This window comes from Artibeus jamaicensis, unplaced genomic scaffold, assembly GCF_021234435.1.
Source record: "Artibeus jamaicensis isolate MK-2021 breed Jamaican fruit bat unplaced genomic scaffold, CSHL_Jam_final scaffold_1019, whole genome shotgun sequence".
In the NCBI taxonomy this organism is placed as follows: domain Eukaryota; kingdom Metazoa; phylum Chordata; class Mammalia; order Chiroptera; family Phyllostomidae; genus Artibeus; species Artibeus jamaicensis.
The window spans coordinates 13,750,201-13,762,610 of record NW_026522025.1 but is presented as its reverse complement, the minus strand read 5'-3'; the positions used below and the strand labels follow the sequence as shown (position 1 = coordinate 13,762,610).

The 12,410-nt window shown below is 38.7% G+C and overlaps 1 protein-coding gene across 3 annotated transcripts in view; it reads right to left on the bottom strand.

The window, feature by feature from the left end:
• The window catches only part of RAVER2 (ribonucleoprotein, PTB binding 2), a 104,016-nt gene that overhangs the window by 22,649 nt on the left and 68,957 nt on the right, over positions 1 to 12,410 (bottom strand). The gene's annotated exons all lie outside the window — the stretch shown is intronic.

Here is a 12,410-nt window from a genome sequence, read left to right as displayed (position 1 = left end):
GAAGTATGGGTTAGATCATGGTACATAACTTTTATGCACATTCTTTTTTTTTCCTCCAGTGTGTGTTTATTGTTAAAGCAATATTATAACAATGTTAAGGTTATGAAAAACAACACTAGTCAACTTACATTATCATCATCTGAAGACAACTATAATAAATAATACTGCAAGGACACTTTCGCAGTAAGTCTTGGTCCAGTTTCTGGGTTATTTCCTAAGAATATATCCCTAGGAGAGACATTATTGACTCTAAGAGCATGGGCATTTTTTAAGGTTACTGATAAATTTTTCCAGATCCCTTTCCCGAAATAGTGTTTTACCACCTTGTTGTTATTTAACTTATACTGCTTTGAATATTAATGAGCTTTAGCAGTACCTTAAACATTTAGTCACCATTTATATATCTTCCTGTGCATTTTTTAAATTTATTTTTTATTGATTATGCCATTACAGTTGTTCTATTCCCCCCTTCATTCTCCTCCACCCTACCCCCCGTCCCCATTATCCCCCCTTTAGTTTATGACCATGTGTCTCAAGTTCTTTAGATTCTATATTTCCCATACTATTCTTGCCCCCCCCCCGTCTATTTTCTATCTACTGTCTATGCTACTTATTTTCTGTACCTTCTCTCCCCTTCTCCTCCTCCCACTCCCCTATTGCTAACCCTCCTTGAGATCTTCATTTCTATGTTTCTGCTCCTGATCTAGCTGTCCTTTTAGTTTGCTTTGCTTTAGGTGTGGTTGTTAATAACTGTGAGTTTGCTGTCCTTTCACTGTTCATGGTTTTTTAACTTCTTTTTCTTAGATAAGTCCCTTTAACATTTCATATAATAAGGGCTTGGTGATGATGAACTCCTTGAATCTGATCTTATCTGAGAAGCACTTTATCTGTCCTTCCATTCTAAATGAAAGTTTTGCTGGATAGAGCACTCTTGGTTGTAGGTCTTTGGATTTCATGACTTGGAATACCTCTTTCCAGCCCCTTCTTGCCTGGAAGGTCTCTTCTGAGAAATCAGCTGACAGTCTGGTGGGAACTCCTTTGTAGGTGACTGTCCCCTTAGCTCTTGCTGCTTCTAGGATTCTCTCCTTCATTTTAATCTTGGCTAATGTAATGATGATGTGCCTTGGTGTGTTTCTTCTTGGGTCCAACTTCTTTGGGACTCTCTAAGCTTCCTGGATTTCCTGGAAGTCTATTTCCTTTGCCAGATTGGGGAAATTCTCCTTTATTATTTGTTCAAATAAGTTTTCCACTTGTGGCTGTTCCTTTCCCCCTTCTGGTACCCCTATAATTCGGATGTTAGAGCGTTTAAAGATGTCTTGGAGGATCCTAAGACTCTCCTCATTTTTTTGAATTCTTGCTTCTTGACTCTTTTCTGTTTGGCCATTATTTGCTTTCTTCTGGTCCACTCCATTGATTTGAGTCCCAGTTTCCTTTTCATCGCTATTGGTTTCCTGTGCAATTCCATTCATTTCAATTAGCTTCGCCTTCATATGTTTGTCTAATTTGTGCCTATAATCAACCAGTTCTGTTAGGATCCTGATCACCAGTGTTTTAAATTGTGCATCTGAGAGTTTTGCTATTTCTTCATTGCTTAGATTTATGGGCTCTGGGGCTTTGAGATCTTCTTGAGCCATTTTTGGTCTGTTCGCGCCCCTTAAGTCTGAGGAGCAGAGCCTTGGACTCCCAGGTTGCTGGGTTATGACGCTGTATGCGGAGGCGGGGTTAGAGCGGGGAGATGGCGGCGCCCTGTATGCACACATTCTTATTTGTAAAGTCAGAGGCGCATTAACCTTTTTTAATCAACTGTCAAAGATAAACTGGCAAGTCAACACTTTATAAAAGAATATCTTCAGAGCAGAAACTGTAGAGTCATTCCATATCTAATTAAAATGGTTAAATAACTTTATAACGAATGGGCTTTTAAAAAGTGGGCCCCTCTTTTTCCTCCCACTGTCTAGCGTTATAAAATTAAAGGTGTATCTCCATGGGAGAAATGCTCTTCCGCAAAGTTGGCACAGTTACCAACAAAGAAGTGAAAATGGGGCCTGATCCGTGCTGTGCCTTTTTCTCTCCTTACCCCTCCCTCCCTGAGCAAAGGCGGGGGCATCCATTCCCCCCACTATAGTTACATCTGCACCCAAATCTCCAACAAATAAGTGTGTCATTAGAATTTGGCTTGTGTCATGATATGGTAATCTGGAACTTGACTAATTGAGTTTGGTCAAGGCTTCACATAAAAAAAAATAATTTCTTCACTTTACTGTTTTTTTCATCCTTCCCCAAGGACAGTTTTTCCTTGTTGTTTTTAGAGAGAGAAGAAGGGAGAGAGAAACAATGATAAGAGAGAGGGAAACACTGATGGGTTGCCTCTCAGACACCCTGACCAGGAATGGAACTGCACGGGACCATGTTCCAACAAAGTGAGCCACCACGGCCACTTCTAACCCAACTTAGAAATTACATCCCACTTTACCGAAATGAGTGGTTTGTACTCAGAAGCAATCTCATACGCAGTGTTTATTTTCCTGACTATTGAGATTTAAACACTGAGGTTTCTGTTCAAACTGTGAGTTGTATTCTTTGTGATAAATTTTACATGTACTATCAGAAATGAAATCTGTTCTGAGTAAACAAATACTGCCATGGTAGGACTCGCACAGATTAGAGTAACTATTTCAACTGTAATTATTTTAAATTTCAAAGTACACCGAGACAGTTGAAGAGTAATAAACCTTGTAAGGCAGTATTAAAGACATGAAACACTGATGTTCAGAGCCTTCGCAGACCTGTTTTTCAATGTCACTCACTGCCAGGCTGTGAATGGACAGTACTCTGATTGATGGAGATTTGATTTTTGATGAACTAGTATTCCAAGAATAGAAAACTTTGATTAGAAGATTACTTGATGCTATATAGTCTGGTAATATTTAGAACTAATTCTAATGAATCAAAAGACTTTCCCCCATTATTCATGGATCTCATCACTGTTTCTGAAGTTGTAAAGTCTCCAAGTAGTTCGTTTTTACATTTCATCTCTCCAGCAATTCCTGGAGGACATGTGAGTATTTTGCCAAAGCATATATTTTTTTATCCGAATTGTCATTTACATAAAAGAAAATCTGTGTGTGGGTGTGTCCCCCGAACTGAGACTCCAACACTGAGTTGTACGAGCGCTAACACTAACTGCTTGGCACCTTAGCGTTATGATGTAACCTGAAGCTGTTACATTTCCTTTTCATGACAGACATAAATCCGTGTTTGGAGAGAACTGAGCAAGAAACACGTACATCAAACATTTCCGTGTGAATAATTTATCATAGTTTAAAAAAAAAAGAAGTTAGACTTACTGTGATCACTTTGTAATATGTACCAATATGAAATCATTGTGATGTACACATGAAAATAAGATAACGTCATATGTCGATTATACCTAAATAAAAAAATTGAGTAGAAAAAAGGTGCAGGTCTAAAAACTTAAAACCAAGATAAACAGATCATTTAACAAAGTCCAAAATCTTGCCTCATATTTGGAAGACATACTTTAGAGTGCCTGGTCCAACCTGCTACTGTCAGAAAGGGAACTCCCTCCTACAGAGATCTGTATGGATGCTCACCGGGGCCTGCCTAACGCTTTCAGTGAGATGACGGTCACATCTCTGTGAAACTTCTTCTGCATTTCAAAGCTTCACTGTTCTTTGTTATGTTAAACCTGAATGTACTTTATTTTATGTCACACCTATGGGACTAGTTCTGCCCACTGGAGAAACACAGAATACCTGGGACTACTCTACGAATATTTCTCTTTAAATGTATATCCGGTGGCTGCTCCTTTCCAGGTCTTCACGCACCTTGCCCTCAGTTCTTCACAGGACTTGGTGTCCAGACCCTGCCTGACCTGGGCTGTCTTCTTCTGAAGAGATTCGTATTCACCCACTATGTGCAGAGTCTCATATATTGTTTTTCTAGAGACACTGGTTCTTGCATTTAATATGAATTAAAGATTCTGTGCAAAAACTATTCATATATGAGTTCTTTTTGTTTAATTCCCCTCAATAACCCAAGTAATTAATCCTGCAGATAAATGTTAAAAATTCATTCTGTGAAGAACTGTCTGAGTAGTTTAATTTTTTAATTATTGGACACTCTATCCATACATCCTGCTTGGACTAAGTGAGACCACACCTCTTAAAAATTCAGTATTAACTTGACATCAGAATACAGCCAAATACATAAATTTTTTCCTCATATTCTCCTTATAGCATCAGTTTTATACCACTTACAAACCAAATGGTATTTCAGACTACAAATAAGGTAAAAATTAAATGTATGGTATTTTTCCTATCAATTATCACATTTCTAAATGTGTCAGTGGTTTATGAACCACTAAAATCACTGGGTAAAAACTTCCAGAATTAAAACACAGATTGGATTCTTTGGACAGACCAGCATTTAATAACTGACTTCGACATATTTCAGATAACATAAAATTATCTCTCTAAATATCAAAATATTGCCTTAATTAGCTACAGAATACATTTAAAATAGGAAAAAAAGAGTATAGCTTAAAGAAAAGCCTTATTATTTACTTAGCCTCATAGATGTCATTATATAATTACATAAGTATCAATGACTCTCCAAAGGAGGGGACGATGTTCCAACTAAGTGACTTATTATTGTCCAACCTTTGGCATCACTGGGCCACACTGAGGGAAGAGCTGTCTTGGGCCACACATTAAATACACAAAAACTGATGAGCAAATAAAAAGGTTTTAAGTAAATTTACGATTTTATGCTGGGCTGCATTCATAGCCATCCTGGGCCACATGTGGCCCGTAGGTTGGACGCGCCCACTCCAAAGCTTTGCCAAATCACAAAATTTGAACTTATATTAGTTCATGTTATATAGTTAATATATCAAGTATTTTTTTAAACTATGAATATTTCGAACTTTCTAGAGGCAAATATTTATAATAAAAATTCCTATGTAAATAATGTTACTGTAACACAATTTAAAAACTCATTTTACACATGGCTCTAGAAAGATGGCGATGGAGTAGGAAGGAACGGATTCCACTTCTCCCTACACACGGGAGAAAATCCTGGCCGATCTACAGAGGAACAGAGCAAACAGCCAACAGTACCCCAGCATATACGAAAATAAGAGACCAGAAACTGTAGTGGACACTGAAAAACGAGATGGTAAGGAGGCGGCTGCAGGACAGTAGGGTCCCAGGGACCGATGTGGAGATGGGCAGCGGCAGCCTCGGCCCGCGCCTGGCGGGTCTACCACAGATTCTTTGGGAGTCCTTGGGAGAGAGCCAGGTAAACTGCTCCCTCCCTCCCTGGCCAAGCACGGTTTGGGCAACGCCTGGAGAGACCTGGTTGCTTGAGGTTGCAGAGAGGGGAATAAGGACGAAGAGGTAAACACAAGGGCTGTGACCACACGCGGAGTCTGTGGTCACCGGCTTGGGAGAATTGAGAGGCACAGTGTCGGGATCTGACTCCGATAGTCACCAATCTGGCTGGAGAATTGGGCTGTACTGAGTGGCAGGCTTGATTAGGAGAAATTTCTCAAAAAGTAAACTGTTTGAAGATCCTCCTGCGACAGCCCCGTGGCCTAATCACCACCCAGCCTGGCAGCAATCCTGAGGTTAGGCAGAAAGCCTTGAGTTCCCCCAAAGCACTGGGAAAGGTTCATGTCCAAACCTGCAGGACCCAGGCAGCCTGGCCAGACGCGTGTGCCCGCACCCCAGCCCACGGCAAAGACCCCCCCTGGGAGAGAGTGCTATGAAGAGGACATGGATCCCTGCATGGGGCAGGGGAGAGAAGCGCCAGACTAGCTCTTGGGAGAGTGCTCAGGAGACTGGCTGAGTACACACCAGGAAGGGGGAAAGGCCACACAAACTGCCCCTCAGCCTGCTGCAGCCAGCGAGACCAGAAAAACTGGTTTGGCTAGTTTGAAGCCAACAAGAGATGCTATTTATTTTTTTAAGTACTCTTTTATTTTTTTAATTTTATTATTGTTTTATCTTTCAATACCCTTTTCCTCTCTTTCCTTCTTTCTTGTTTTATTCCTTCTTCCCTTCTTTCCGAACTTACTGCTTCTTCCTCCCTTTTCCTGCCCTTTTTTTTTCTTTTACCCACAAGTGAGACAAACTTGGAACTGCGAAAAGACCAGAGTTGGACCCAAAGGGGGGGCATTCCAACAGTAGAGAGAAAGAGACAGATTTCACTTTGCTATAGCAGAGAAACTATAAGTTACTACATATTTGTATTATTTTCTTTTCATTACTCTTATATCTTCTATTTTAATAGTATCTTTGTATTCCTCCTCTTTCTGTATAGTCTTCTTTGCCTTGGCTAGTTATACTGGATCATTTGACAGGTTTCCCCTGTTCTCTCTTCCACAGTGTATTGCTAATTTACTGTCCTTCATATCACTTGTGTTCCTTTAGCACACTACTCAAAGTTCTATACCCCTATTCATGTTATCCACATCACATAAATTCTCTCATATGACTGTTGCTCTAATATTATTATAAATAATAACTGTTCCATACAATTGTAAATAATTCACAACACCCTTCCCAGATCTTAGCCCACTTTACAGTTTCCTGATCTCTATTACTATAGTGATTAATTCTATTCTCTCACACACTGCACCTATTTACTATCCTTTATTCTCACCTTTCCTCAGAATCTGATCTCCCACAACCTCACTGCTTTCTAGATCCAACTCACAATCCTTCCCTCCCCAACAAGAGTCTTATCTGCTGTCCATCCTTTCTTAAAAGTGGCTAGTTGGGTTAAAAACTACGGTTAACACTATACATGGCCAAAGGATCTCCTATCTCTTCTCTACCAGCCGCTACTATAAATACCATAAAATCTCTCCTGCTATCATAAACCATTTGCCTTCTGCTCCAAAGGATCACAAAAAAAAAAAAAAAAGTAGGTGGAAGCAGTGAACACCAGGATACCCACTTGAAGAGGAAACCCAACAACAAAGGAACCACCAACAGATAACAATAGAAGAAGGTGAAGGAGGAAGTGGAAATCACACAAACCTCCATCCAGGACATATCTGTAAATACAACTAAATAATGGAGCAACTACCCAGTACGAACAACTGAACAAGAGCAAAAGAGAATCCTCAAAACTTTGTATACACAGAAGAACTAGCTTCAACACAACCTGCCTTCACCAGCACAACAAATTAAAATGGGCGGTGGACAAAGTGACCCTTAGTTAACCAGCTGGTGGGACGTACCCACAAAAGATAGACCCCCAAAACATCCAAAACCCAAAGACAAAAAAGAGCCAATGTAAAGGACAGCCCAAGACCAGTGAGCTTGGAGATCAAGGAGACTACACCACGGAATCTCACAGGTATTTTACCACAGCAGTTCACACCATAAACTCCAAGGAGCCAGAACAAATCAACTTGAGAAGCTGCAGCTAACAAGAAGAGTCTCACAAACAATAGGAAGACAAAGAAACAATCCCCAAATGAAAGGAAAGGAGGAAATCTCAGAAAGAATGCTAGATGAAACAGAGGCAAGTCAACTATCAGATATTGAATTCAAAGCAACACTTAGCAGGAAGTTCAAAGAGCTCAAATGAGCTACCAGAAACTACAGGGAAACTACAATGAACTCACTGCAAACTATATCAACATGAAAAAGGAAACAGAAACTATCAGCAAGGGCCAAGAGAAAATGAAGAACAGAATTTTTGAACTGAAGAACACAGTGGAAGGAATCAAAAGCAGGATTGATGAAGTAGAAGATCGGATCAGACAGTTGGGGGGACAAAGTAGAAAAAAACACCAAGAAAGAGCAAGAAAAGGAAAAGAGGCTCAGAAAGAATAAAGAGGGATTCGGAGAAATGCGAGATAATATGAAACATAATAATATCCATATAATAAGGATACCAGAAGGAGAGAAGAGCAATGGATAAAAAACCTACTTGAAAAAGTAATGATGGAAAACTTCCCTAATTTGATGACAGAAAAACTCACACAAATCCAGGAAACACAGAGTCCCAATCAAGAGGAATCTAAAGAGGCTCACTTCAAAATTCATCTTCATTAAAATGGCAAAATTCCAAGACAAAGAGAGAATCTTAAAGGCAGCAAGGGAGAAACAGGAAGTAACATACAAGGGAGCCCCAATAAGGTTAGCTGCTGACTTCTCAATGGAAATGCTCCAAGTAATGAGAACCAGAGGCCTGCAACCAAGGCCACTTTACCCAGCAAGGCTCTCAATCAAGATAGAAGGCCAAATAAAGAGCTTCCAAGACAAAAGAAGTCTAAAAGAATACAGCTCCACCAAACCAGCTCTTTAAGAGATGCTAAAGGGACTACTCTAAGGAAAGGAAGGAAAAGAAAGAGACAGAGAGGAACAAAGGTACAAAAATGGCAATAAATAAGTACTTATCAATAATAACCTTAAATGTAAATGGATTAAATGCTCCAATCAAAAGACACAGAATAGCTGAATGAATAAGAAATCATGACCCACACATATGCTGCCTACAAGAAACCAACCTCAGGACAAAAGACCTACACAGACTAAAAGTGAAGGGCTGGAAACAAATTTTCCAAGCAAACAAATAGAAAAAAAAGCCAGAGTAGCAATACTCATATCGGATAAAACAGACTTAAAAAAAAAGACCATGAAGAGAGACCCAGATGGTCACTTCATAATACTCAAGGGAAGAATCTACCAAGAAGACATAAACATTGTAAATATATATGCACCCAACATAGGAGCACCCAAATATATAATGAAAATCTTAGAGGACTTCAGAAAAGATACTGACAGCAAACAATTATAGCAGAGGATTTTAACACCCCACTGTCAAAAATGAACAGATCCTCCAAATAAAATATCAGCAAAGAAATTGTGGCATTGAACAATGCCCTAGAAAAAATGGACTTAACTGACATATATATATATATATATATATATATATATATATATATATTCCTCCATCCCAAAGAAGCTAAATACGCATTCTTTTCAAATGCACATGGAACATATTCAAACATAGACCATATGACAGGACACAAAACGAGCCTCAACAAATTCAAGAAAACTGAAATTATACCAAGCATTTTCTCCAACCACAAGGAACTGAAACTGGAAACAAACCCCAAAGGAAAAAACCCAAAACACTCAAAATCATGGACATTGAATAGCATGCTATTAAACAATGAATGGGTCAAGAATGAAATTAGGGAAGAAATCAAAAAGTTTCTGGAAACAAAGGAAAATCAAATCACAACAACCCAAAACTTATGGGACACAGTGACGGCAGTCCTGAGAGGAAAGTTCATAGCAATACAGGCCTAACTAAAAATGACAGAAACATTTCAAACAAGCAACCTAACCCTACGCCTACAAGAACTCAAGGAACAACAAAGACAGCCCAGAGCAAGTAGAAGGAAGGAAATAACAAGACCAGAGCAGAACTAAATGACATAGAGACTAAAAGCATAATTATAAGGATAAATGAATCCAGGATCTGGTTCTTTGAAAAAATAAACAAAATCGACAAGACTTTAAAAGCAGGCTCACCAAGAAAAAAAGAGAGAGGACCCAAATAAACACGATCAGAAATGAAAGAGGAGAGATTACAACTGACACCACAGAAATACAAAGGATTGAAAGAAACTATTACAAAAAACTGCATACCAAGAAATTTGAAAGCCTAGGTGAAATGGACAAATTTCTAGAAAAACATAATTTTCCAAAACTCAATGAAGAAGGAGCAGAAAGCCTGAACAGCCCAAGAGCAGCAGATGAAATTGAAGCAGTAATCAAAAAACTCCTGACATACAAAAGCCCTGGACCAGATGGTTTCACAGGAGAATTCTACAAAGCATTTAAGAAAGAGCTAACCCCTAGCCTTCACAGACTATTCAAAAAAATCCAAAATGATGGAAGACTCCCAATTTCTTTTTATGAAGCCAGCACCATCCTAATTTCAAAATCCATTAAAGACACAACGAAGAAAGAAAACTTCAGGCCAATTCTTGTTGATGAACACAGACGCTAAAATGCTCAACACAATATTGACAAACTGCATCCAACAATACATTAAAAAGATCATACACCATGACCAAGTAGGATTCATTTGCAAATCAGTAAATATAATATATCACATAAACAAAAGCAAAGACAAAAACCACATGATCATATCAATAGATGCAGAAAAAGCATTTGATAAGGTACAGCACCCATTTATGATTAAAACACTCAGCACAGTGAAAGTATAGGGAGCATTCCTCAATATAATAAAGGCCATATATGAGAGACCTACAGCCAACATCATACTCAATGGGCAAAAACTAAAATCTCTTCCACTAAGATCAGGAACAAGACAAGGTTGTCCACCTTCACCACTTCTATTCAATATAGTTCTGGAAGTTTTAGCCACAGTGATCAGACAAGGAAATAAAAGGCATCCAAATAGGAAAGGAGGAAACAAAATTGTCACTGTTTGCAGATGACATAATAGTGTATATGGAAAATCCTATACACTCTACCAAATATCTGCTCAACCTAATAAGTAAATTCGGCAAAACAGCAGGATACAAAGTCAATTATCCAGAAATCAAAGGCATTTTTGTACACCAACAATGAAACAGCAAAAGCAGACATCAAGAAAAAAAATCCTATTTGATATAGCAAAAAGAAAAATAAAATACCTAGGGATAAACCTAACCAAGGAGGTAAAAGACCTGTATGCAGAAAACTACACAACAATGAAGAAAGAAATAAAGGAAGACACAAACAAATGGAAACATATACCACGTTCATGGATCAGAAGAATTAACATCACCAAAATGTCCATACTACCCAAAGCAATTTACAGATTCAATGCAATACCTATTAGAGTACCAATACCATATTTCACAGACATAGAACAAACACTTCAAAAATGTATATGGAACCATAAACGACCCCAAATAGCACCTGCATTTTGAAAAAGAAGAACAAAGTAGGCGGGATCACAATACCTGATACCAAACTGTATTACAAGGCCACTGTAATCAAAACAGCCTGGTACTAGCATAAAAACAGGCACATAGACCAGTGGAACAGAACACAGAGCCCAGAAATAAACCCAAGTCTCTAGGGTTAATTAATATTCAACAAAGGAGGCATCAACATAACATGGAGTAAAAATAGCCTCTTCAACAAATGGTGTTGGGAGAACTAGATACCTACGTGCAAAAAAAATGAAACTTGAGCACCAACTTACACCATACACAAAAATAAATTCAAGAGGGATAAAAGACTTAAATATAAGCTGTGACACCATTAAAGTCCTACAGGAGAACACTGGCAGGAAAATGTCAGATATTTCACACAGCAACATTTTTACTAATACGTCCCCTAGAGTAAGGGACATAAAGGAAAGAATAAACAAATGGGATCTCAGCAAAATAAAAAACTTCTGCACAGCTAAAGAAAACAGTATTAAAATAAAAAGAGAACCAACTGTATGGGAAAACATATTTGCCAATGATACCTCAGACAAAGGTTTAATCTCCAAAATACATAAAGAACTTACATGACTCCACTCTAAAAAGACAAGCAACCCAATTAAAGAATGGGCAAAGGACTTGAACAGACACTTCTCCAAGGAGGAAATACAGAGAATCCAGAGACACATGAAAAGATGCTCAATATCGCTAGCCATCAGAGAGATGCAAATTAAAACCACAATGAGATACCACTTTATACAGGTCAGAATGGCCATCATAAAGCAACAAACAACAAGTTTTGGAGAGGTTGTGGGGAAAAGGGGACCCTAGTTCATTGTTGGTGGGATTGCAGACTGGTACAACCATTATGGAAAACAGTATGGAATTTTCTAAGAAAACTAAAAATGAATCTGTCTTTTGACCCAGCAATTCCACTGCTAGGATTATATTCTAAGAACCCTGAAACACCAATCCAAAATAACCTATGCACCTCAATGTTCACAGAAGCACAATTTACAATAGCCAAGAGGTGGAAACAACCTAGGTGCCCAGCAGTAAATAAATGGATCAAAAAAGTATGTACATTTACACAATGGAATTCTATGTAGCAGAAAGAAGGAGCTCTGGAAAGCATTATGCTGAGTGAAATAAGCCAGGCAGTGTAAGACAAATACCATATGATCTCACCTTTAACAAGAAGCTGAACAACAAAACAAACAAGCAAACAAAATTTAACCAAAGACACCGAAATAGAGAACAGGCTGACAATGATCAGAGGGGAGAGGGGAGGGAATTTCAGGAGAAAAGGGGAAGGATTTACAGGAACTAGTATAAAGGACACATGGATAAAAACTAAGGGGGATGGAAATGGGAGGGAGGTGGGGGGCACTGGAGGGGGTGGGCTGGGATGGGA